Consider the following 25,482-nt stretch of genomic DNA (forward strand, 5'->3'; position numbering starts at 1 on the left):
AGGCCGTGTCATCTGTCACTGCTGTTACCTATCTAACCGAAACAAGCTTCGCATTGAGTGGATTCGAACATTCCATTGGATCTGCATGGATTTTTTTCCGCTCGCCTATTCTCAACTCCAGCTTCGTGGTTCTGCCAACGCCACTTGTGTACGTGTAAGCTTGTATGCTGATCCTATAATCATCCTATCATATTGCTATAAAAAGCTGGTGGTCGCAACGCAAACATGACGAGTGCACGTACTCGTTTATCGGCCGCTCTGTTGGCACAGCAGAGCGCCCAGGATTTCTCACCAAGCCATCGGGGAGAGCTAGTCGGGAACAATATGCTGTCCTGAAGATGCATTTAATAATTAAACACGATCAAGCGAACCCACAACCGACGCACACTCAACATTAGTGCACGCACAGAGATCAGCAAACAAAAGCCCCGGCACCCTTCCGAAATGTTCTAAGCAGTGTGCGGTAGAGGGTGGCGCCAGAAAACGAAAAGGGCGGATATGCTGCCATATGCGCTTGCGAGCAATTCTAGCGTAAGAACTACTTTGTGAATACAGGTCGAGCTCCGTATTCACAAAAATTCACTTACGTGAGTGGTGTCAGTGGTTGGCCGTCGGCGTGGCGGTTGCCTAGTCACACCAACCGCTATCATGAGGTCGCGGGGCGGGCCCCCGATCACTGGCGGATGAAGAAACGCTCTTACGTATGTACTTATCTCATTAAACAATGTTTCCGCGCTTGAGTTGTTGAATTAATTGTTGCTCCTCCTTCCCCTTCGCTGTAAAAATTTCAGATATTCCAACATGTGCCCTGAATGTACATTATTCTTTTTTATCTTTTTGATTATATTGTTGCTTGGGGAATGGATAACGCCAATGGCTTCATATAGATTACCAATGGCGCTTTGATTTCGAGTGTCTTTTGCTATATTCAACACAGCCTGCAGGACTGCCTTTTGCTAAGACCGGACGCACGAAAGCAAGCGACTTGACAAATCTCCTAGCTGTCTAGACCGAAAGAATATGAAGAAAAGAGCACAAAATACACAGCCACACAGGCGCAGCAGACGAGATTCCCCTGGGCCTGGGAAGCCCTTCGTTCCCACGTATACGCGGCTAAGGGGTATGCTCGGTGGACACCTGATCTAGTGATGAAAGGTTTGCGGCATGTCTGTTGTCTATGTTCGCTGCGTCCTCAGCACGTAGACGGCGCTGAACGTAGACGGTTCCAACGTGACGCATTGGAAAAGTGGTCCTGCGGCATTTATTTGCGAGGCTAGGTTCGCATACAACTATAGCAACGGACCTGTTTTCTCCGTTCTGCTAAAGTAAATTCGTTTGAAAGCTTTATATTAATAGCGCATACGCATGGCCTAGCGTACTCAAGAAGCAGCGGCAGTTCCAGCGCACGTGCGCAGAACTCGAACTCTGCTAGGGCTCTTTGTACGCAAGGCCAGTGTGTAGCGGTTCGCTGATTTTGCACTCGCTATCTTTAAAGGTCCTCGTCATTGTGTACACGTCGCGAAAGTATTCAAAGACACGTGTTAGCGCAGTAATGCATGCAGCTCCCATCGGTGCACAGCGCAAAGGGTATTATAGAATAGCGGCACTCGGTTTACCTCCGTCGCATACTGAGTAAGGATCTCTGATAAGTGTCACCGGCGTCGATATGAATAGGAGCTTTTCCTGGCCATGTCACTCCGCCTGTACCAGGATAAAATACTTCGTATATACTGTAAGTGTTTAGTTGGACAAATTCTCGTTCACCCATCATGCAAAAACCCCTTCAATCAGGATATCTCAGATAGTTTTCATCAAAAAATAAATTTCGCATGCTGGTAGATGCTGATGGCGAATAGGCGATCCAGAAACTCGATCACGAGGAAAAAAAGACAGACACACAAGCAGCGGGAGAAGTTCGTTTATGAGGTAGGGTAATACTTCCGAATAAACATTTTATTTATCTCCACCGATATAAATTGAAGTTAACCCGTGATTGTCGGCCTTTTGGTTAGTGAATAGAAGCTTTTAGGGCCACCCTGCCTTTTTGCCCAAGCTCCACTCTCAGGTGACAGTGTTGTGCCGCCTTTGGCTCGGGGTGGTATTTACAAAGGCCTACTTGTTCGACATCAGATTGGGGAATGGGGTTCCACAAGAGTCGCACCCATATGCGACTCTTGTGGAACTGTAGAAACCATTGAACACGTCTTATGTCTCTGTCCTCGGTACGACGTCGAGCCTGAAGCTCTCAGGACAGCAATGAACCGGGTGGACTCTAGATCAATTTTAGGAAATGAAGATCCTTGGACCATAGCGTATGCAACAATGGCAGAGAAATCCACGAAAGCGTTATTGGAGTACGTCAAGTCGACAGGCCTTGGCGACTGTTTGTAGACTCGGTGCGAACCTTCAAATGTCATCCTATATCATCCTCTCTTTTCATTCCTATATCCTATTCTTCCCGTGCAGGGTAGCAAATAAGACATGCGTCTGGTTAACCTCCCTAAATTGCCGCGTGACTGGCCGCTCGAGGCACTACGTGTATTCGCGGGCTTCTTTCACGCACGGGAAACTCTTTATGTAGCACGTATTGAGCACCAAAAAACTGTATCGGTAGTTTGTCATGTTGCTCTACAATTTTCTCATTTACATTTTTAATAATTGAGAAGTTTATTAATTAATAAAGACTAATTAACTTATTGGGCGGGATGCAAAAGATAACCTGAGTATCTCCAAGCGACGGCAAACATTATTACCTTGGTTCTTTGCATGCAGCTACGTAGCATTTGCGTATTTTTAATGTTTGGCCCAAGTTAAGTGAAACACCGTGAGGATGAAAACGAATTGTCAACGGGTCAGATGTATAAACGTAAATGAGCCTTTTGTTGCCAAACAGACTGCACGGAACCTTTACATTTCGCTTCGTTTAAGAATTGGGAATATTTGATATTTGATTTTATATTCGAAGAACTCTTTTTCTCGAATATTCCTATACAATTAGTTTCGAAAATTTCGCTATTCGAACGCCCCTTGAATTCACACGTGACGATACCACCCGCATTTCGATACTCTTGCATTCTGCCAGAACCATGGAAGGCGTCTGCTTCCAGCAAACGTGACATATTCGCAATTCGACAAAGGTGTAATCTTTAGCTTGGCTTTGATTTTTCCCTCGAGGGCCCTTTGACCGATAAACGGTATACGATAAATAGATTAATGATACGACAAATGGAAGTGCGTGTGGTTAGGCGCCAACTTTCCCAGGGATCTTGTGTCCTATACGCCACGTGCCGAAGATAGGCAAACCACCCATCGCAGCCGGCCCTGCAGCAGCAGCACGTCGCTGCCGTGCGCACAGTGTACGCACGGGCAGCTGTCTCTCGCGCGGCGCCCGTCGACTGTTGCCAAGCGGACAGGCGGGGAATCTGAGTGACGCGGAATGAAAGGGCCACGCGCAGCAACGCCCGCAGCAGCTAGTAGTGGGCTCCGATCGGGCGCTGCCACTCGGCGGCTTCGGGTGGTGCTGTCGCTCGTAAGTCGTGCTGCAACGAGCCAGCGCAGACGCCGGCGGCGCGATGGTCCGTCTAGCAGCTGCTTTCGCACCGCTTCTCTCGCGGCTGACGCTCCGAGTTTTTCCCGCGCGGCTCAGACACTCCAAGAAAGGGGTGGGAAGGGTAAAATGAGGAAAAATAAATAAATGAGACTCTCGAGGGTGTTCCAAAAGCTGACCGTCAAAAGCACGCGACGTGTTTGCAATCAATGTTTAACTGCGAATCCCCGAAAGAGAATACGTTTGAAGTTTGTTTGCCCATTACGCTCACATAGAGAGTAAGATAGAGAGATGCTCAGGCAACTGGATAACCATGTGAGCCCCTTTTATACACAGGTAAGCTGGTCGAGGTGCTTGGGGAGCTTGTGGCTTAGGAAAAAAAAAAAAAAGGCAAGCATCACATACGGTTTGAAAGAGCGGATTGGCCTACGCGAACGCAACCATAGATTCAACTCAACCCTTACCTCCACTATGTGGGTCAAACCGTTAATACGCGCTCAAACAGGAGAAAAGCAAAGGAGACGGACCGTTCGAAGGTGGGCGAACGCAGACACCAGAACGCAAACAACGATTTGTAGAGCTCGCTTTATTTTAACCAATTATTATCGGACGTCTACCATACTGCCTGTAAAACTAAACCTGAACATTTTATTGCTCTCACTGCGCAGAAAAGCCTCGTGACTATCTGTTTTCTTTGAACTATATCATCTCAACCAGCAAAACGACAACAAGGTGAAAGCAGGAGCCAACGTTTCCAGCAGGAGCGAAGTCCACTTGTCGAAACGTTGGCTCCTGCTTTCACCTTGTTCTCGTTTTGCTCATCGTCTTCATTTTCCATCTCCCGCCTTCCCCGTGTTTTCCCTGGATCATCTCAACCAGGAATTCAAACGTGAACTTCTTTTAGAGACATTTTACCCCTCATCTCACGCAGACCATCGATACAACGTTTACTTGTGTAAGACTACCAGAATTTTTTTTTATTATTCATTTGGTCCCGAAACAAGTAACAAATCGAAACTTTTCCCCACCTCCCTATCGTTAGTCAACCAGTTAAAGAGCCGCAATTGAAGAATATATGCTGCAATGTATTTTTATTCACGCATTATTGCTGTATTTTTTTATTGTGATCTGTGTACATGTTTGTCCCACTCTTTTCTATAAAGCCCTATCAGCTTCAAAGGTGACTTCAATAAATAAATGAACGAATAAATAAATAAATAAATAAATAAATAAATAAATAAATAAATAAATAAATAAATAAATAAATAAATAAATAAATGCTTGTTTTGAACAAGCACTTTTCTGCGAATCGGCGTTCCACCTTTATTTTTCCCCTTGCCCATTGTAGCGCAATAAACCAGATGACGCTCTTCTTCCAAATAACCTCCCTGTCTTCCCCGTTTTGTGGAAGCCTGTCTCGTGAACACGCACTCCACGGCTTCAGTTTTTCTGCCTCGAGGATCTCCGAACAAATGGCGCAGTGTGTGCCGTTCTGTCGAGGCCTTCACGGCAAGGTGCTGGACGACCAAACGTGTATCATCAAGTTCGTCATTGGGAAGTGAAGCGGGTATGAGGCTTTAGTGCACCTTTTCGATCAGGAGGATAAACAACATTCCTTGCAGTGGCAGAGCCCGGAGACTACAAGGCATAAGACGATATGGTAGGACAGGAAAGCTTTACTCGCAGTTGTAAAAACTGTGAGTTCACGCCACAGAACTCTACTATACTAAAGGACAAATTACTAATATGTTCTCAAGTGATCAGCACTTAGGCGAACAATAAGGGACGTCACTTGAGCCAACCCTTTGACAAAGGGATTTGTCTTCGCGTCCCTTTGTCGAGACACATGAAGATGGGCACTTCAAGTTCCCACCTTTCTGTGAACCTCTGTCCTGTTTGGACTAATATGGTCTGAGAAGTCTCACGGAGAAATATTGGCGCAAAAGGTCGGAAGTGGAACTCGGGGGCCAGTTGATGCTCCACGACAGCTATGCTGTACAAAAGGAGGCAAGTTGCAATGGCAAGTCGCAGGCACTTGATAACTTTCGTCTACGACGCATCGTTTCTATAGAGTCAATTGAATTCTACGAAACTGCAGCTACTCTACGCAGCAGCATACCGTAGTTGCAAACAACCTGTATGTTGAGTGCTACCATGTTTCGAGCAAACTAGAGATGACATGTGGGTACTGAGGTCTCACATAGACTGCCAATGGGTTTCTCGTCCTTTTACAGGGAGCTCTGTGGCGCTCTGCGTCAAGTCTACGACAACATGGGTGGACTCTGCTGTTGTGCAATGGCAGGGACGAGGACGACGTTTTATGGCGTGGCGAAGAGCAGATTTTAGCTCTCGCGGTGCTGTATGCACTGCCGCTGGCGCTTTCGATGCGGCAACTGCGCGGCGCGTGCAGCAAGCAGGCTCGGCTGCGTCACGAGCCAGCGGCCACTCGCCGCAGCTGTGACTGGTCCTCGCCCCCCTCCGCCCGTTCGTGGCACCCTAATCCGGCGCATGTGCCGCTCAGCGCCGGGGGCCCACATGCGGCGGCCGCCAGATTCGGAGGGGCCGACCGGGCGCCGATGGCCGCAGGGGGCTCGCGAAAGCAAACAAAAATCGCCGCACCGCGGGCCCCGTGTTTACGCAGCGGCTGCTGCCAGAGACAGCGGCGCGCGCTTCGACGCTGAGGCCCGCCCACACCCCACCGCCTCGTGCGGCGTGCCGCGGGTTTGCCCGCGTAGCACGTAGCGTTGGGCACAAGTGCACGACGTGAAAGAAGACTGGGCGAGTGAGAGTGAAACGGTCTGTGTAAGGGGCGATGCAAGTGCGCGGAGAAATTTTTACGCGGAAAGTCCGCCGAGCTTACTTGCGACGCCGTTCGTGTGCCCATGAGTTTCGATCCACCCTGACGAGAACTTTGGTAAACAATACACGTGGCCGCAGCTACAGTGGAGGCATAGTGTGCAGGGAGCCAGCTATGTGTGCAGTCTTATTGGGCAGGGTAACAAGAGGGCACGTGAGGTCAGGCAATTCATTTGTGTCAGCGCAAGCCATTACGTCATCCAGTAATAACTTCCCAAGAATTTTTATCATAGAGTTTCAGTGCCACGAAATTGATGTACAAGGCTAACTGCGTATTCGGATACGTTGCCCATAGTATATTAGTTAACGTATATTCCCCACCATACGCCCGACGCCATGGAGTGTCAAGCATGTATGCTTCGGCATCCGCCAGAGCCCATAACTACTCGCGCACGCACTACGTACTAGTTCTTCTTCTTCTCTTTATTATTTGTTGTTGTTAGTTCATTCCTTGCTACAAAGCCAGTGGCGCGACCAGCGAATATAAAGACGGAGATGCACTTATGGCTTTTCAGTGTGTGTGGAGAGAAATTCTTTCTGCAAGAGACCTTATGACCGCACTTGCGCCAGCACCGTTGCATATCAGACAAGAAGCGTGTCATCAGCGAGCAATTTCCCTCCCCGAGCGAAGTTCGCTGAAGCGAAGTAAAGAAAACACAAGACACGAGCTCAGGCATTCCAACTCCGCTGCAGCGACGCAGGACATGAGCGCTTCCGCGAGAGCCATACCGCTGCGGCGTCAGAGTGAATAGTATGTGGCTGGCATATGCAGGGTGTCCCAGCTACCACGCAGCGCGATTTCAAAAAAGAGGAACGGCGTTACGCGAAGCAAACCTAGTGTGTATTATTTCCAGTACAGTGCAGGTGCCGCCAGTAATTTTTTCGTTGCTGAAATTTAATTAGGTAATTGTAATTAATTATCTAACTCGAGAAGTACTGTCCTAATTATCAAAGTGTCAATGAGAAAGTTGTAGATCATAACGAAAAACTACCGATACAGCTTTCTGTTGCTCAATACGTGCTACATGAAAGTGTTTTTCCGAGCGTGAAAGAAGCCCGCGAATACACGCAAAGTGCCTCGAGCGGCCAGTCGCGCGGCAATCCGCCTTTTTCATTTTTCCTGTGCTGCCCTCTGCCGCACGCCGCTGGAAACGTTTTGGTAGGGTGCCGGGGCTTTCGCTGGTTGATTTGTGTACCTGCGCCCATGTTGAGCGCATCGGTTGTGCGTTTCGTGGATCGCGAATAATTATTAATGACTTTGGCGGGGCACCATGTCGTTCCTGGAAGCCACGTAGCTCTCACCAACTATATATATATATATATATATATATATATATATATATATATATATATATATATATAGGGTGAGCTGGCCTGAGTGCGCTGTTTCGTTTACACTGTGGCCGATAAAGGCACGCTGAGTTCCGTCTGCCGTCGCGGCTGCTTTGGAGTTTGTTGTCCCTGACTTCTGCACTTGCACCTCGCTTTCTTTTAAATTCATTTTACACATTCTTTAGACATTTCGCATAAATAAAAAGTCTTCGAGCGCGCAGCCTTCCGTGTCGGATTTAGCAAAGTGGGGCACTTGTTTACATCGACATCTACAGCCACAGATAGTTGTTAGTGTCAAATATTGGGGAAAAGGTGCATCGCTGATATGAAATAATGTAAAAACGTAGAATAAAACACACATATCTGCGTATATGAGCCGCGTTGTTTCACCGTGAGACTAGTCAGTATGAGCGGCTGAGCCACTTAAACGGCGAGTGTGATCCAGTTACATATATCGGGTTGGTAATTTATTACTGATTCTCGCTTTTCTTTAACTTCATCATACATATAGTTTGCGCGTGTCCTAAAGCATTATTAGAGAAAACTGTGCTCGCATAAGCGCTCATTTAAAGGCCGTGTTTTTCTCCCGCGAAAACACGGATGACATCGCTGACACCGTTCATATATGACTAAGCGAGGCGGTTGTTTATGCTGCTGCACTGAATGTACCGCCTCTTGTTTCGGGCGTTTGACGCATAGGTAAACAGTACATCTCAGGAATTAAGAAATGTGTCAGCATGACAACACGTAAAGACCCACCCATCTACGTTGGGAATGCGGCCAGCAGCCTACGGGAACGGTGACGTATATACAGATGTTGGCACAGCCGTTCGGCAGAGCGCTCTGTTCCTGCTTGCAACTTATTGTGTAAGCGCCGTACGAAGCGAAGAGTAGTTTATTTCAAATTGCTAGGGCCAGAACTGAACTATAAAAGCAGTTTCCTTCGTCCTAGCTGCTTAATTTTCAGTTCAGGTCTGCCGGCAGCGGGTGCACTAACTCGACGGCGCCAAGCCTAACCTTCGCTGAACAGGATCAACATTGGCTCAAACCTTATGCGCACGGCTTGCGAGAGTTGAATCTTGTGCATTTCAATTTAATAGGCATGGTATAACTCACTTTGAGCGCGATTAATTATATGTACAAACGAAGGCGCTGCGTCTATCGCGTTATCGTATCAATTCGACGGCCAATCGAGCGGGGTTCGGTCGAACGATGGTCAGAACCCTTATTTTATCGGAGCCGTCGACAAGAAATCCCGTCGCAGTACGACAACTCGCGCTCGTCCGTTGCGTCTTCAAGGCCTGGTATTATAAAATCTTCTGAGCGACACACTGTGCTGAATAGTCGGCCAATCGTTCGCGTGAGCGTCTTGTCGGTCTCGTATATCGTCCAAGTGTTACCGCGCCAGACTTCACAAGTGCGTGAAGTCAGGCACACGCTGCCACTACCAGCATGCGAGGACCGACGCTGCAAGAAGTCTTCGTCAGCAATGTGATGTTCTTAAGTGCCGTCCAAGTGTGACGCAGGGGTTTATCGATAAATTTACTATTATAGCCATCGATGCAAGGCGGCAACGTGGTTCCCTGTGCAGTCCGGACGAAGCCCTCGCCGCTTTCTGTTTTAAAGTGGAGTTGCAGTCTTACGCTACGTACGTTTTCAGTGCCGTACCGACGTCGAGCTATCAGTGGAGTTTTAACGCGGTACACACAGTACGATTGTTTGCAGTAGCGCGCGTCCGAGTGTTTTCTTTTTTTTTTTTTTTCGGAGGACTTTCGCCTGAGATGGGGCCGCGCGGCCGCGCGCGCGACCCTTCCAAACCTTTCGCGACTAATCCGCCAGGGCAGGGCGCATGCGCCGTCGGGCCGTGAAAAAGGCGGATTCTGCGTGTATTCGCGGGCTTCTTTCACACTAGGAAAAACGCATTTATGTAGCACGTATTGAGCAACAGAAAGCTGTATCGGTAGTTTTTCGTTATGATCTACAACTTTCTCATTGACACTTTGATAATTGGGACAGTACTTCTCGAATTTAGATAATTAATTACAATTACCTAATTAAATTTCAGCAACGAAAAAATTACTGGCGGCACCTGCACTGTACTGGAAACAATACACACTAGGTTTGCTTCGCGTAACGCCGTTCCTCTTTTTTTAAATCGTGCTGCGTGGTAGCTGGGACACCCTGTATAGCGTTCTGGATGTAGCTGAGTAGCCCTGCCGTGGAGGCCGCATTTCAATGCAATGCAAAACGCTTGAGTACCGAGCTTGACTACGTGCACGTTAACATACTACAAGGAGTCAAAATTGAGCCTCTTCATGGTGGCGTCTCTCACAGTTCCTGAGTTGTGCTTTGGCGCGCCAGCTAGACCACATAAATAATATCGGTGCACGCTAGAAGGGACAGAAGCTCCGCCATCGGAAATGAATGATACCCATGCAATGGATTGGTACCGTTCCTTAGAGGCTCTGCTGTGGGGATTGGCTTGCGTATAACGGAGGTTCTACGAAATAACTTTATCAGTATATCGCGTGTGCCATTGTTAAACTGACTTTTTAAGCGAAGCTTTATATAGGCTCACAAGTGTCGGCGGCGGTGGTGGTGGCGGCGGCGGCGGTGTCACGCTGAAAAGTGAGCCGATCCTAGCGATAGTGCAAAAAGGGTCCAAGCTCAATGGCACATACCATGCAGGGACAAAAAGAGAGAGGGAGAGAGAGAGAGAGAAAGAAAGAGAGAAAGAAAGACCGAGAGAGAGAGAGAGAAATATAGAAAATCACCATGAAGGTCAGACAAAGAAAGCAAGAGAAAAAGAAAGAGAGAGAAAAAGAAAAAGAGAGAGAAAGAAAGAAAATCAACACGAAGGTCTGATACACACACGACAAGCTTCGCTCACCCCCATTTTCTCGACAGGGGAAGGGCTGGTGATTTTTATTAAGCTGCCTCTGATTATAATGAATTAATCAGTTTATTTATTTATTTATTTATTTATTTATTTATTTATTTATTTATTTATTTATTTATTTATTTATTTATTTATTTATTTATTTATTTATTTATTTATTTATTTATCAAATATACTTACAACGCCTGAAGACATCACAGAAAGGACTGGGGTGACGTAATACTTAACACACGCAGTAAAACACAAGGCATTTTGCAAAGCGATCTTAAAACGTTCGTGGTAGTTAATGATGGCAATCTATGTAGAAACGTGGTTTCATTCAGCGCTGATTTCTGGCACAAACAGTCGTTATGCAGATTAGTGCGGCGAGTTTGCAAACGTACTATGTAACAGCGGTAACCTGACACAAGTAAGGGAATAGAAAAACAATATCTCCTAAAGTAGACTTCAACGCTAGGTTAACGGCAATAATTTGATAAAATTAAATGAGTGGCGCGATTCGACACACTTTCAAGGGCTTGAGTCAGGGTGATCCGACGAGTGTCGCATATTGCCCATGCATGATCCCATTTAGAGCTAAGGGCTTTGTAAAGCTTTAGCTCAAACGAAAATGGCGCGGACGAAAAGATATGCGACGCAGATAGCCGGACATGCGGTTATCGTTGTTAATCAAGTATTTCACGCGCAATTTGCAGGATAAGTAATATGAACATGAATATCAATGTATCTGTAGCAGTTTACGGCAGACTAGGGAACATTGTTAAGCAAGTAGGCGTGCATGCTTTTGCTGGAAGGGCAAACGGGAAATATACATGTGTTCTTACACTTATTAGGGTTTGGTTGCACAAGCCACTTTCTGCGCCAGTATGATATTGTGACGATCATGTATAACTTTGAAAAATTGAATGCCGCTATAGCATTTATTGTGGTAGATCACACAGTCGTCTGCAAACATCCCGATATTTAAAAAAGAAGCGCAGTGAGAAAAGTCATTATTATAGATTTTAAAAAAAAAGCCATGGCCCTAGCACTGACCCTTGTGGGACACCAGGGGCGCGATCTTCTACGCGTTCCAAAATGCAACGGAGGCGGTCCGTTCCATCGATCCGCACACGATTGGTCAATTTGATCGTCACGGTTCAAATTGACCAATCGTGTGCGGCTCGATGGAACGGACCGCCTCCGTTCCATTTTGGAACGCGTACAAGATCGCGCCCCAGAAGTCACATCAGTAGTAGCGTAGGAAGAGTCATTAAACAGGTACGCACTGGTACTGATTACATAAAAAGTCTGTGCTAACGCACCAGCATGTATGTTAAGGCTGAGTTTGAAGAAGATCAAATCGAGTGAAACAGGGTCGAACGCGAAATCTAAAACAAGGAAGCCAGTTTCAAACCCAAGATCAACGTTAATGAACAGGTTAAAAACATAACATCTGCGTTACATCATTTTCCCCCCGAAATTCACGTCGAGAAGCGCAAAAAAAAAAAAAAAAAAACGACGGTATTCTAGAAAACCAGGAATATTTGGTATGCTCTAGCATTTTGCGGGGAATGCATATTAATGAAATTGACGGTAGTTATCAGCAAAATGAAAATCACCTGACTTATGCCCAGGAACCACCTTACCGACCTTCCAGTCAAAGGGAAAAGAAGATATCTGAGACTGGTAAAAAAGTTCTGACCGGGTAAGCGATGAACCCAGTTGAGTATATTTAAATATTCCAGATGTAATGAAGTCAGGGCCAGTTGATGAGGAAAATTTGAGATTGTTTCAACGTTTCGAGATTCATTCAACGGCAACCGCGTCAACAACTATCGGATTCATTGGTGAAAAAGGTCCATTGGTAAAGGCGTAAAGACAGGCGGATTCCTTTCCTAAAAAATTGTCTTGAAAACCTAGCGTTGTCAACAGTGCAACTTCAAGCTTAAGTTTATTTACTAACCATGCCTTTCAGATTCATTATTGGTAATATACAGGGAGCCATAAAGTTAGCAACTGTCACCGATTAGGGGGAACAGGTGCGCTGGGACGAATTATCTGAATGTCCTTGCTTATATGGCCACTGATATCATGCTCCAGAACTTGCGAGGATCAGAGATCAGTAATAATCAATACGGTTTATCGAAAACAAGTTTATTTGCTCTTGACGAGGTGATACTGCATTCACGATTAATACGGCGATTTGAACGTCAACGTTCTACACGATTTGTTAGCTTAGCGCATCGGAATTTGTTGCGCATCGGAATTTGTTGCTCAGTAGCTTTAGTAAATCATTGAACTTTGGTGGACGAAGATTTTACTGCATTAAAATTTCGGCACATAGTGGTTGATTATGATAACCACCTTGTTTTAGTAGCTCACCGATCAGTGTGCAATGGTAGCAGTGTATTATATGCCGTTAATAATGGCATATAATTTCCTAAATATGGCTGTAACGTCCGCTTTACTATAATCTTGAATAACATGTAATTTTGTTTCTGAGTGCAAAACTGTGCTCATTAAGTGAGGTCGATTAGACAATGTTCACTGACAGCTGGAATGTACAGTCGCGATCAATATGAGCTGCAACATGGTGTACGTAGTTGAAGGGGCTCCAAGACAGCACTGCGGCGCCGACATAAAAAAATGGTTGAATAAATACCAATAATTGGAACGCTGTTTCGCTGTCCGATTTTTTGTATGTCGGCGCGACCGTGCAGCTTTGCAGTCCCTTCGACTACGGGCACCGTGTTGGAGCTCATATTGAACGCGACTGTACCTTAGAGAAGAAGTAATGTCGGGAAATGTAATCACAAGGAGGTCTAACATATTGGCGGAAGTGGGAGTAGTGCGTGCGGGCTAACGGACAAGCTTGGCAATCTTAAAATTCCGCCATGTACTACCCGCATAAAGGTCAGTTTTGCTTGAGGGTTACTGAATAACTCATCCACATGATATATATATATATATATATATATATATATATATATATATATATACTCATGTCTCCTGAAACAAACAGACGCGAAGTTGAATGATACACATGAGGAAACATAAAGAATGATTTAGTCGCTCCATGGCAAGTTAGAAGAGGGAGTACACTACACAGCTGCTGCAGCAACACACTATCAGTTCGTGTTTTCATATCACGACCTCATTTCGTTTGTAACGGTAGCAGATCAAAATGTTGTGCCGAATCACTCAGTTTTTTTCACATGAACTGTAGTTTAGTTTAGCACCGTGCTTGTTGCGTTTTAGCTATTGAAACACGGCGGCGCTCGATCTTTAGCCCGCAATTAGAGAACAAGTGAGCTCTGTGTTCGAGCCTTTCTCCCGTGCGCGCAGGGGTTCTGCAGGGGAAAAGGGGGCGACGGATGGCCAGAGGTTGCAACGCGCCAAAGAAGCGTTTACGCGCGGCTAAGCGGAGCATCTGGACAGAAAACTCGCCCGCGCATTCTTTTCTTTCACAAGTGACTGCGCCTAGCCGAGCGTAGTTCACAGTCGTTGTCATGTTTCTTTTCCGAGGACGGCCAGGCGCGCGCGAGTGCCGAGGAAAACGGAACCGAGACGTTGACGAGGGTATGACGACGACGTGATTTCAACGACCAGAGGGGGGCCTGCTGCAGCAGGAAGCCAGTGGGCCGCGCGGTTTTACGACGAGGCGTGCGACTCCTCCCTTCGCTGGCACTGCTGCGAACGAAGCTCGGGCCGCGCGTGCTCTTTAGCGGCGGCATAGTTGCCACCAGACGCCCGGCTGCTCTCGAAGGAGCCGCGCGGTCGATGTGTCGCGCGGCGCACAGCGGAGTGGTGGACCGCTGCCGCCGCGACAGGCGATCTCTGGTCCGGCGCTCGAGACAAGGGCGGCTCTGTCGCTCATATACGTGCACTCCACTCGTCTGGTTTTCTCCGACTCTGGTGTGCCTGGCCTGGGATGTCCCCCTCCTTTCGGGCAGGCAGGCCAGGGAGGACAAAAAGCAACCGGCGGCCGCCGTCCAAGACAAGACCGCATCTATCATTACACGCGGGCCCTGCCCCGCGCTCTCCCAGGGCCGCTCGAGGGCCATAAAGTCTCACGGTGCTCCGGCGCCCCGGGCGCCTGCCGCTATATACGAACGCGCACACGCACATAGGCGACTGAACAAACAGATGTCTACGAGTCGAAAGCGGAATCGAAGGCCCTACTCCCCCTCTCTTCCCGTCCCCGCACTATGTAAGTAAAAAAAAAAAAAAATGCACAGCTGCTCTGAACAAGACAAGGGTGGCTGCAGCGAGCGGGAGGGTTGATGTGACTCTGTCAGCTTATGCTGCGGAGCGCGCATCGAGCTTTCCACGGCATCCCGATGCCGGGTTGCCCTTGTCGTTATCGTATTCCATCTGGAGGAGGCGATAAAATCTGACAGCGGCATGCGTTGCCAATTCCCTGAACACACACGCCTGAAATTTGTTCCCGCTTATGGGCGAAACGGCCGCGAGAACAGAATAAACACACCGCACAATAGCTCGAGTGTGTCTTCTGCAACGCGGTCACCGTCACTTCAAAGACATGCCTGCAAGAGACGCAGGTATAGAATTGCCAACTTTTCGGTGCCAGATTCAAAAATTTTTTTTTCGACCTTGCGTGGCCGGCGCCTTCGGTGTTTCCTGGTTCACTAACACATGCACTTAAACGACGTGTGTTCTTGCGAATCGCCCTTGCGTACAAACGGCCTTGTGGTTCCCTAGGCCATGAAGCCAGGCGCGAGCTAAAGAGGGTACAGGATGACTTGGTTGGCGCCTCAGCCAGCCATGGGTGGGTGAGTTGAGTTTGAAGTATAGCGGCTGTTTGCCTTGGGGCACAGTAAGTTCTGGTGGTTGTCCGCATATGCGCTTGGCATAAGTATTGCGATATACGTTTCAAAACAATTAGGTAAACATATCCGTGCCCTCAAGGACAACGATTCGTTTCCTGCCAGTTCAGGAAGGTTTTCTACCAGCTAACTGACGGGAAGTCTGGAGGATCAAAGCTATAGATTGATTCCGTGAACTTACAACTTTTGCGTTTGTCGATGGAACCAGAAATACTAAATAAAGCTTCAACTAAAAATAAGGTTAGAACTGCAGCATTATCTTACTGAGGTGCTTTTCACGCTGCTCCCCTGGGCGCCATGTTTGGGAACGGGTTGGTGCTGCCATTTTCACGATGACAGCACATGACGGAAGTGCTACGCAGAAAGCCACTGTCTTGGCGTTTGTCGTCGACAATGATTGACTAACCGAAATAAACCTTATGCTAAAGCTTCAGAGGACATTTTAATTGTCACATATCCGACCATCCGCGCTCGTTACGCCTTGTCCGAATTGTCCAAATGGTGCGAGTACATTTGCGTACTGCCCGCAGAAAACGGACAAAGTAATTTTAGGTGAGTTCTCAATAAATAATTACATAATCGTGACTGAGGTCCCACATAGAAGCAGCCATAGTCTAATTTAGCACGTATTACAGTTTGGTAAAGTAGAAATCTTAGAGGAATACTGGGAAAATTATGACGTAGGGTAGCCCTACAAGCCCTCAGCGTTACTAAAGACGTACTCACTGCGCGAATTGAGAATGATAGGTTAGGCGTCGCATAAACATTTATATTTATATGAGTAAACTTGTACCAAAGAGGCACTATTTAGGTCGTAAATGTGTAGTCGGGTGGTTTATGAGTTGACAGAGACACGCGTAACCTTTGAATTTGTTAATGTTTAGTTCCATTAAACAAGAGCTACAACAGTTAGAATCTTTGTAACTTTATTGCACCGTCTGCGGCTTGGGACAGCATTCACGCGTCACTTTTTACAAGGAATTCAACGCGTTGTTAGTCCGCGGTGCCATTGCGTCCGCACTAAAGAAGACGTACAACAAGTTCCCGAGTGCCCGCGATACGATACCCGAGGCATAGACTACAGGGCGATTTAATGTTATCAGACCGCAGACCTTTCACTCTGAAAAAAAAAATGCTTGAATCATGGCCAACAATAGAGCTACATAAAAAATCACTTGAGGCTTTTAAAGGCTTTTTGGAAAAAGCAAATATATTACGTTCCTGCTAAGTGTATCGGGGTTGACCCCACTATTATATTTTCGTTGATTACCAGAGGTTGTATACTAAGTTGTATGTTTGTAGCTCACATCTGTCGTTGTTGTATGTTATGTGTCTTGTTGGGCAAGTATGAACTGAACATTACGTGCGTGTTTTCAGACTACACGTTCACTCGTTTACGGAACTGTGTATGTCTCTTAGTGTCCTTTTACTTTGATCTGTGGATAGATCTTTGCAAATATTTGTACTATTTGACTGTCGCCTGTGCATATTGCTTTTCATGTGCTGTTGTTTTGCTTGCACTGCAAAAAGGGGTAGCCGGTGTCAATAATGGTGCGAACCTCTGCTTTCATATCATATTATACCGGGTGTTCAAAATTAAGCTTTACGGAATTTTAAGAAATCGCTTGTGGCAGGTAGCATAATTCTTATCGTTGAGCTGGGTTATTCGAAGAGGCGGACATTAGTAGCACGAGAAATTAAACACATATTCAACTAATTACCAAAAATTCACTAATTAGCTTCTTAGTTAATTACTTTACGGCACATATTGCAATTTACAAATTGTAGCCGGTGAGCTTGTCAGGCGTATCCAATTGGAACGAATTTCCAAAATGACACCAGTTTCGAGATATGCGACATCAAACTCGGCGTAAAAATGCACTGTTGTTCCACTTGTTTCCCAAAATGCTCTTCCATACATTGAAGCACAAAAGTAAATGAAACGCCGATGTATTTTGTCTCAAACTTCGGGAAATATTATCTTGAAAATGTTGCCGTCCCGGAAATTCATTTCAAGTGGATGCGTCTTGCAAACACACCGGCTACAATTCGTAAATTGCATGATGTGTCGTCAAGTAATTAACTAAAAAGTTCATTATGAAAGTTTTGTTAATTAGTTGAATATTTGTTTTGATTTCCCATGCTACTAATGTCCGCCTCTTTCAATAACCCAGCTCAACGATAAGAATTATGCTACCTGCCACAGCCAATTTTTAAAAATTCCGTAAAGCTCAATTTTGAAAACCCGGTATATATATAAAAAGTTAGCTATTGCATTGAGCTCGGACTATAGATGGTAGATGGTTAGTGTCGGCTACATCTATTATTTTAGGAAAGGCAACTCAATTAACCGCGAATAAATTAATGTTGGAGGATACGGCAGAAGAAAGGCCGTTAGGTCCCCAACACGTAAGATTGAGCTACACCAGAGGGAGTATTACTACGGGTAAAGTGTATCCACCAGCAGTGACAAATCGAGTGCGATTTGTTAGAAAACACTGAATTCACGCTTGCAGGTTAGGATAACCATTTAGTTTACTCAGTCTATGAAGCTGAAGTGTACGAAAGTTTCTATCAAACATTCTTTAGAACACTAAGAATAGTCACCAGAAGGAACTAAAGAAGAAGAGTGGTAGAACTTACAAACGAAAGGCGCAAGCCGCGTCTCGAACAAGAACTTTTTTCGGAAACCCCGCTGTGCTGAGACAAAGAATGAGATAGACTAAAAAAACTGACCAGGTAGGAAAATTTATATAATCTCGTAGTTTAAAACAGGAACTATCCATGGAAATCGGGCGGTAGTTACCAGGAGAATTTTTATTACCTGGCTTGGGCAGCGGAACTAGCTTTTCGATTTTCCATTCGTTAGTGTAGATGTATGTAAAGCGATTACTAGAAGCCTTTGTAAGTGCAATTTCGAAGCTTTCTAAAGGTCAGTAACTTCACCCATGGCTAATATGTTTAAAGCAAGGAGCGCCAATTAAGTTTGTTTAATTTTTGCGGCGTCTGTGATTAGCCGCACACAATGATTCATCTCGCTTCTTGCATCATCGAGTAAATTTCAAATTTCAGAATCTTCCGAGTGGTAACGAATGTCACGACGCGCAGCATGGTGGTGGTGCAGGAAAAGTAACCCCAAATGTCCGCAGTTTGATGATATTTGGATACCAGCCTTTTTTTGTATGCATATGCAGATGGTAGAAAGGCACAAGAACCGGAAATCATGTGTAGCAAGAAGTGTTTTCACGCTACGAAAGGTATACTTGCCCTAATGACAAAGAAAAGAACGTTTACGCATGCTTCTCAAAGAAAAAAAAATGTAGACGGGGCTAAATTTAAGAAGAAAAAAATTCCGGCAGAACTCATCTGACGTTGAATGTCGATGTTAATCCTATAAGCAATGAAGCGACGCAGCAACACACCACATTGTCAGCTCCGAAACACGCTATGTACGCGGCGTGTCAGAAGTTGGGCGCCTCTTTCGCTCATCCCTTTGGACAGGCTGGGATCGAGTTGCTGTACATGTCTCCGATCTCTAAAGGGAGCCATTAAGGAGTAACTCTACGCTGCGCCATCTTGCAGCGCCACCGCGAAGTCCACGCGTGGCGCGAATACAGGGTGCTTCAGCGAACACTTTCAAAATTTATTTAAGGTTGCCTGTGGCAGATAGCCCAATTTTAGTTCATGAGCTGGTCTACTCGAAGAGGCGGACATTACTTGCACAAGAAATTGAAACGCATAATCGAATAATTAACAAAAAATTACTAATTATGTTTTGTACTAGTTACCTTATGGCCCATATTGCAATTTACAAATTGTAGCCGTGGAGTTCGCAAGGCGGATCCACTTGGAACGAATTCTCGTTTCGAGGCAAGAGAATTCTCGAGGCAAGAGACTGAGGGCAACGCATGAAGACGCTAGCTGCGCTCGGGTCAGCGTCCTTTAAGCCTGTGGCTTAAAAATGGCAGAAAGAAGTCGTACAAATGCAAATAATAACATAGTCATTATTTTCATTACAAACATTTCCAAGCTTTTCTTTAAATTAAAAATGCATTCCTTTAGGTTTCACGTGTAAAAAGACTCTAGTTTCTTCGCTTTCAAGCGTCTCCTATTTTCACCACTGCTGCGTCACGAGCGCGCAACCCAACGCTGCTCTTGTCCCCCTTCTAAAACTCTCATGCTGCTCCGAACCCAAGAGCAATCAACGCCACGCGGCTTGGGGCCCCAAGGTCTTGGGCCCCCAATTATAAAACTCTCTATATTATACCGACGGCTAGCGCGTCACACCAACGGGGAATAAGCGAGAGCGCGGGAGGCCTGGTGTTTGCTCTCCTCCACGTAGCAGCGGTACTCCTCTCCACGTATCCCCGTTTGTTCTCTGATCCACACCGCCCTCTTCCTTTCCCTTAATGTTAGGCCTACCATTTTTCGTTCCATCGCTCTTTGTGTGGTCCTCAACTTATTCTCGAGCTTCTTTGTTAACCTCCAAGTTTCTGCCGCATATGTTAGCACCGGTAGAATGCAATGATTGCACACTTCTCTTTTCAACGACAGTGGTAAGCTCCCAGTCAGGATTTGGCAATGCCTGCCGTGTGCACTCTAACCCAAATTTATTCTTCTGTATGTGTCTTTCTCATGATCAGGGTCCCCTGTGAGTAGTTGACCTAGATAAACGTATTCCTTTACAGACTCTAGAGGTGGACTGGCGATCCTGAATTCTTGTTACCTTTCCAGGCTATTGAACATTACGTTTGTCTTCTGCATATTAATATTCAACCCCACTCTTACACTTTCTCGGTTAAGGTCCTGAATAATTTGCTGTAATTCGTCTGCATTGTTGCTGAATAGGACAATGTCATCAGCAAACCGAAGTTTGCTGAGATACTCGCCGTTGATTCTCACTCCTAAGCCTTCCCAGTCTAAGAGCTTGAATACTTCTTCTAAGCATGCATGCAGTGAATAGCATTGGAGAGATTGTGTCTCCTTGCCTGACCCTTGCCTTGATAGGTGACTTTCTACTTTTCTTGTGGAGAACCAAGGTTACTGTGCAATCCTTGTAGATATTTGCCAAGATATTCACGTATGCCTCCTGTACTCCTCTATGACTGCTGGTATCTCTACTGACTCAAATGCTTTTTCATGATCTATGAAATCCATATAGAGAGGCTGATTCTACTCCGCAGATTTCTCTATTACCTGATTGATGACATGGATATGATCCATCGTAGAATATATCCCTTCCTGAAGCCAGCCTGTCCTCTTGTTTGGCTGAAGTTAAGTGTTGCCCTGATTCTATTGGAAATTACCTTGGTGAATATTTCATAACAACAATAAAGGACCTTTATTTAATTTACATCAAGATGCCAGCAAGGCTTTGTCACCATCTATATTACGAACTGTTGAGTACTCATGCAGCTAAAGTAAACAACAATCGTTCTAGTAAGCCCAAATAAACAGTATAGGCTGAGCTGAACGTAGCAGCGTATGAGAGCCGCGACACGAAGCCACGCAGGCCACGCCGCTATACATTTTATACGCATATGCGATTCGGGCGTCGCGCTTGGCAGCAACTCCTGTCGGCAGCGCTTGTGTTCTTGCAGTTGATTGCGAAATGGTGTACGGGCTCAAGCAACAGCGCCGCACTCTGCTGCCCCTGCTGCCCCTGCTGCATTATATAAGAATTGGTAGAGGCGAGCTATGTATGAAGCCTTTCGTCATTCGACGCATGCGTCGACAAAGTGTAGCTACACGTCGGCGCCGGCGCGTGGCGACTATTCTTCCGGGGGCGACGCGACTGTCGCCGGCGTGCGGGGACCAACGAACTCGGGTGCACCACTTGTGCTGCTGGTTCGCGCCGGCGGCAGCAGCATCAGTGCTACACAGTGTGGTGTACCGCACAGCCGGCCCAGGCGGCTTCCGTGGCTGGAACGAGTTGCGCGGGCGACCGTTTCCGAGCCGATGAAAGGCGGCCGCAGATGGCGCGCACGCAGATGCTCGCCGCCGCGTGCGGCAATGAACCGGACGCTTCGGGACTGGAGTTCTAACCATAGAGATGTGTGTGGCGCGCCCGCGCGAGCCGCAGGAGGTCCGCCGCGGCGTTTATTTTTGCAGCCTGCATGGGACAGGCGGCCGCTTCGTTAGGATCTACCAGCTGCGGCGGCAGTACGTCGCGGCGGCGGCCGCTTTTGTTTTTCTGCTCCCATCGCGCACGGCTTTCACCTAGAACGCGCGGGGCGTTACGGCCAACACCTGTGCCTCCGTCGGTGCGGCAGCGTGCGCGCCAGAAACGGAACGGGCTCGCGCGTGCTCAGCGCGGCGCGTTGTGCTCGCCCCCTTGCTCGCGTATCGGCCGCGGCTGCTGCTGCAACGTGGGGACTCCGGCCGAGTTTCCTTGCCGCGGCGGTGATCGATGAGAGACGGGCCGCGCAGACGCGCCTGTCGCACCGGTGCGCGGACAGTCAGTGCAACGCACCATGCACGACGGCGTTCTCTCTCGTTTTCCATTTCAAGGCAGCCCAAATTGAGGGTCGAGGCGAATGCCTACGCGCGAACTGATCCAGTGAATATCGCGCAAACGTCGGAATAACTGAGAGTATATTCGTGGAGGTTCAGTTGCTCAGTACGGTGGGACTAACACCTGGTATAAGACTGGGTTGATCAGATAAAGAGTGTGCAAGCGACATGCTCCCGGCCTACTCGGTTTGACTTTTCAGTGAAGAAAAGCCCATTTTAGTACATTGAACGCAAGCCCAATCTAATGAAAAACTTTCTCATCACAATAAACGCCTTATTTACAAGGCCTGAAATAGGCCATAATCCAAGTATGGTCAGCCGAGACAAAGGATAATTTGTTTGTCGCGTATATAGTTGGGGAGGGGAGGTGGGGGGGGGGGGTGCCTTTGCTGTAGTCATAACGCTATGTTCAACGGTAGAATTGGTATTGTAACAGGAAGATAGGTATCAAGAAGCAGCGGAATGCATACGAGAGGCCATCTTAATATACTGAGTGGTCTCCGGCTATAGGGCTTCGATCGATGCGCTACGTTTGTCATGCGAAGAACTAAGCACGTAAGGAATGATTGCCCTTCGCAGACGTCGACTAACGTGCGCCGCGACCAGCATTCGCGCCCGTAGTCAACCTCACTGTTTGAATACGACAAGACTTGCACACGTGGCAAGTTAACGGGCGTCCTGTGCTGTCTGCAAATTTAGGATCTATACAGTATGCTACCTTTTTTCTTCTTTTTAATATCGAACAAAGCGCAATTCTCATGGCACATGTTTGCAGAGTTGAAGCTTATCATTGCCCACCGTTGTGCACGTGGAAAATTATTGTGAAATTATTGCTGGTTTTGCTATTAACATTGTCCTACAGATTAAAGAAGCCCGCTATAATTTATTTCATCGACTTACGTTGTAGATATGCATGTATTTTTACTTAATACGGCCTGTTACCTAAGCCTGCTTCCTGCCCGGCTGCATCGGGCTGGTCAGCATCAGAGGTGGGCAAAACCCTCATTTTGGTTTTTCTCCCTCACGACGAAAAAAGTCACGTCCTCACCTCAGTATCACGTTGATAATGTTGGACGCTCTCCCTCGCTCTCACCCTCACGTTGAAAAGGCTACCGTCCTTCTTTTACCTTCGATCTACTACAATTTCAAATAAACCATTTACTCGTCCCGTGAGTTTAGTTTACAAACATCATTGCTCGTGCGGCTATTCCAATTGTCGAAGCTTCAGTTCTAAGTCTGATAAGAAAAATCGATACAAGTATTAAGTCACCGTCAACATATAAATCATTACAAAGCACAGCATGATGTTCAAAACGAAGATATAAACATTTTCTTGACTTCTCCATCTGCAGCTGCATTCATACGTTGTTGTGTTTACAATAAATGGCTTATGCACACACAAAAGTGTCGCTAGTGTGCGCTAGTGTGCGCTAACTGCTATGAGCTTTAAATACGCTGAATAATGCAACGTTATTGGGGGATCTGGTGCTAGCAGCACATAGCAAACATTGCAGAAGCTTTTGTGACCTCTGGGTAAGGACTGCCTGACCGCTGTTCTATTAACTCTCCTCGAACTTTTCGTTCCGTTTCTAACGTTCTGCCCAAATATCGCTCTATTTTCTACATGTCTGCCAGCTACACCATCTTCCTACACCTACACGACGACGACGACGACGACGACGACGACGACGACGACGACGACAACAACAACAACAACAACAACAACAACAACAACAACAACAACAACAACAACAACAACAACAACAACAACAACAACAACAACAACAACAACAACAACAACAACAACAACAACAACAACAACAACAACAACAACAACAACAACAACAACAACAACAACAACAACAACAACAACAACAACAAAACAACAACAACTGCGAAGGACGTTCTCATTGTGTCACGTATGGCAATGTTCTTTCTTTCTTTCTTTGTGAAAGTATTGGCATGTTTTGAGGCTACAAAACAACGAGTTGTGTGATGATCTCTGTATATAGGGCTACGGCGCGGGTGACGCATGCGCGATCACAGCTGCATCTGGGTCTGTGTGCACAAAACTCTTATTTAAGAGCGTCTCTTCAATGGCCAGTGTTATAGGGCGCCCACCACTCCTCCTTGCTTTCAAATTGATTAAAGTAATTACTGTAAGAAGGTTAGCTCATAAGAAACCAAAATTGACCGCCCAAGCCTGCTAAAGACCTTTTTGCACCAGACAACTGTTTTTACCACGTGATTTAAACGGTAATTACGCCCATAACAATGTAGCCAATTTCAGTGCAATCAAGTCAGTGTTAAAAGCTTTGGAGAAGACTGCTTGCTGTGGAGTCAACCTCTGCATTTATTAATAATTATCTCTAGTCTGCGAATTAAAGGGCCAACTGGTGTGTTCAATAGGATATGGTTGCAAAATAAAGATGCTTCAGTACAGCGAAGACGAAATATAATTTAGGAAACAGTTGATTTGGCTCAGAACAAGAAAAAAAATCATGTGATTGAAGATTGTAAGCACTTGGAACCAGTCCCCCTGAACGGCGCCACCCGTAGTCCCACTACGTCATTGCTGATCCAAGAAATATTTCAAACACAAAGTTTATAGCGTCTGTTTTGATTATAAACTTGTATGGGAGTCGTTAATTATTCAAGGCTAAAGTGTTTTCGGTAGGATTATAACAACCATGCGCTTCGAAGTATTCAACATCTAGGCATACTAAAGCAGAATCGGACAGCTGGGCAGGTTTGTATGGTATCCGCTTCGTTGTTCTAGCATGCGGACACTGCGCCGCATTCACACGCACGATAGCAACACGGGCAGGCTGCGAGTAAGCGGCGTAGCATCGTGAGTGAACTGCGCGAGTGAACCACGCGGAAGTGCTGATAGCGGTGTATCAGCAGGTAGACTCAACGAAGTCCGAAAGAACGACGCCACTTCCTCGTACGTCCATCAAATCTGGAGAGAGCATTGCGGCACCATGATTGTGTAATGAGGCGATGTCGACTTCGGTGCCGGCCCTACAGGCTGGCATATACTCGTTCTTGCTCTCTGCACGAGTACCAACTGGGGGATGCAAACATGCGCGCGCAAAAGTTTGCAACGATAATGGCAGTTAGAAACTTTTACGGGATTGGTCATTCGTGTATGGCGTTTCTCCATTATTGTGTTCTTGAACGACTGTAGTAGTAGCAAAGCTGGATTGCACGTCGGGACCAATAGATCTAGCAAAAAAAAAAAAATGAAAGCTAGTAGAGACTGTTCTTATTCGATATAAAAATGATGCTTCCTCTCGAAGAAATCACTTGGCTACGCAGGGGACAAGTGGTGGAACCCAAAGCGACCAAAAATGAGTACGAACGTCAGATTTTGTAAGTTGATTACTCTTTGGGGCGTTGACTTCAGGAGGATGAAATATTGCTGCGTATGCAAGAGCATCAGACTTTTCATTGTCAGAAATACCCATGTGGGAGGCAATCAGTCCACTGTAACTTTACCGTCA

The sequence above is a fragment of the Dermacentor silvarum genome, chromosome 1 (assembly GCF_013339745.2).
Source record: "Dermacentor silvarum isolate Dsil-2018 chromosome 1, BIME_Dsil_1.4, whole genome shotgun sequence".
Classification (NCBI taxonomy): domain Eukaryota; kingdom Metazoa; phylum Arthropoda; class Arachnida; order Ixodida; family Ixodidae; genus Dermacentor; species Dermacentor silvarum.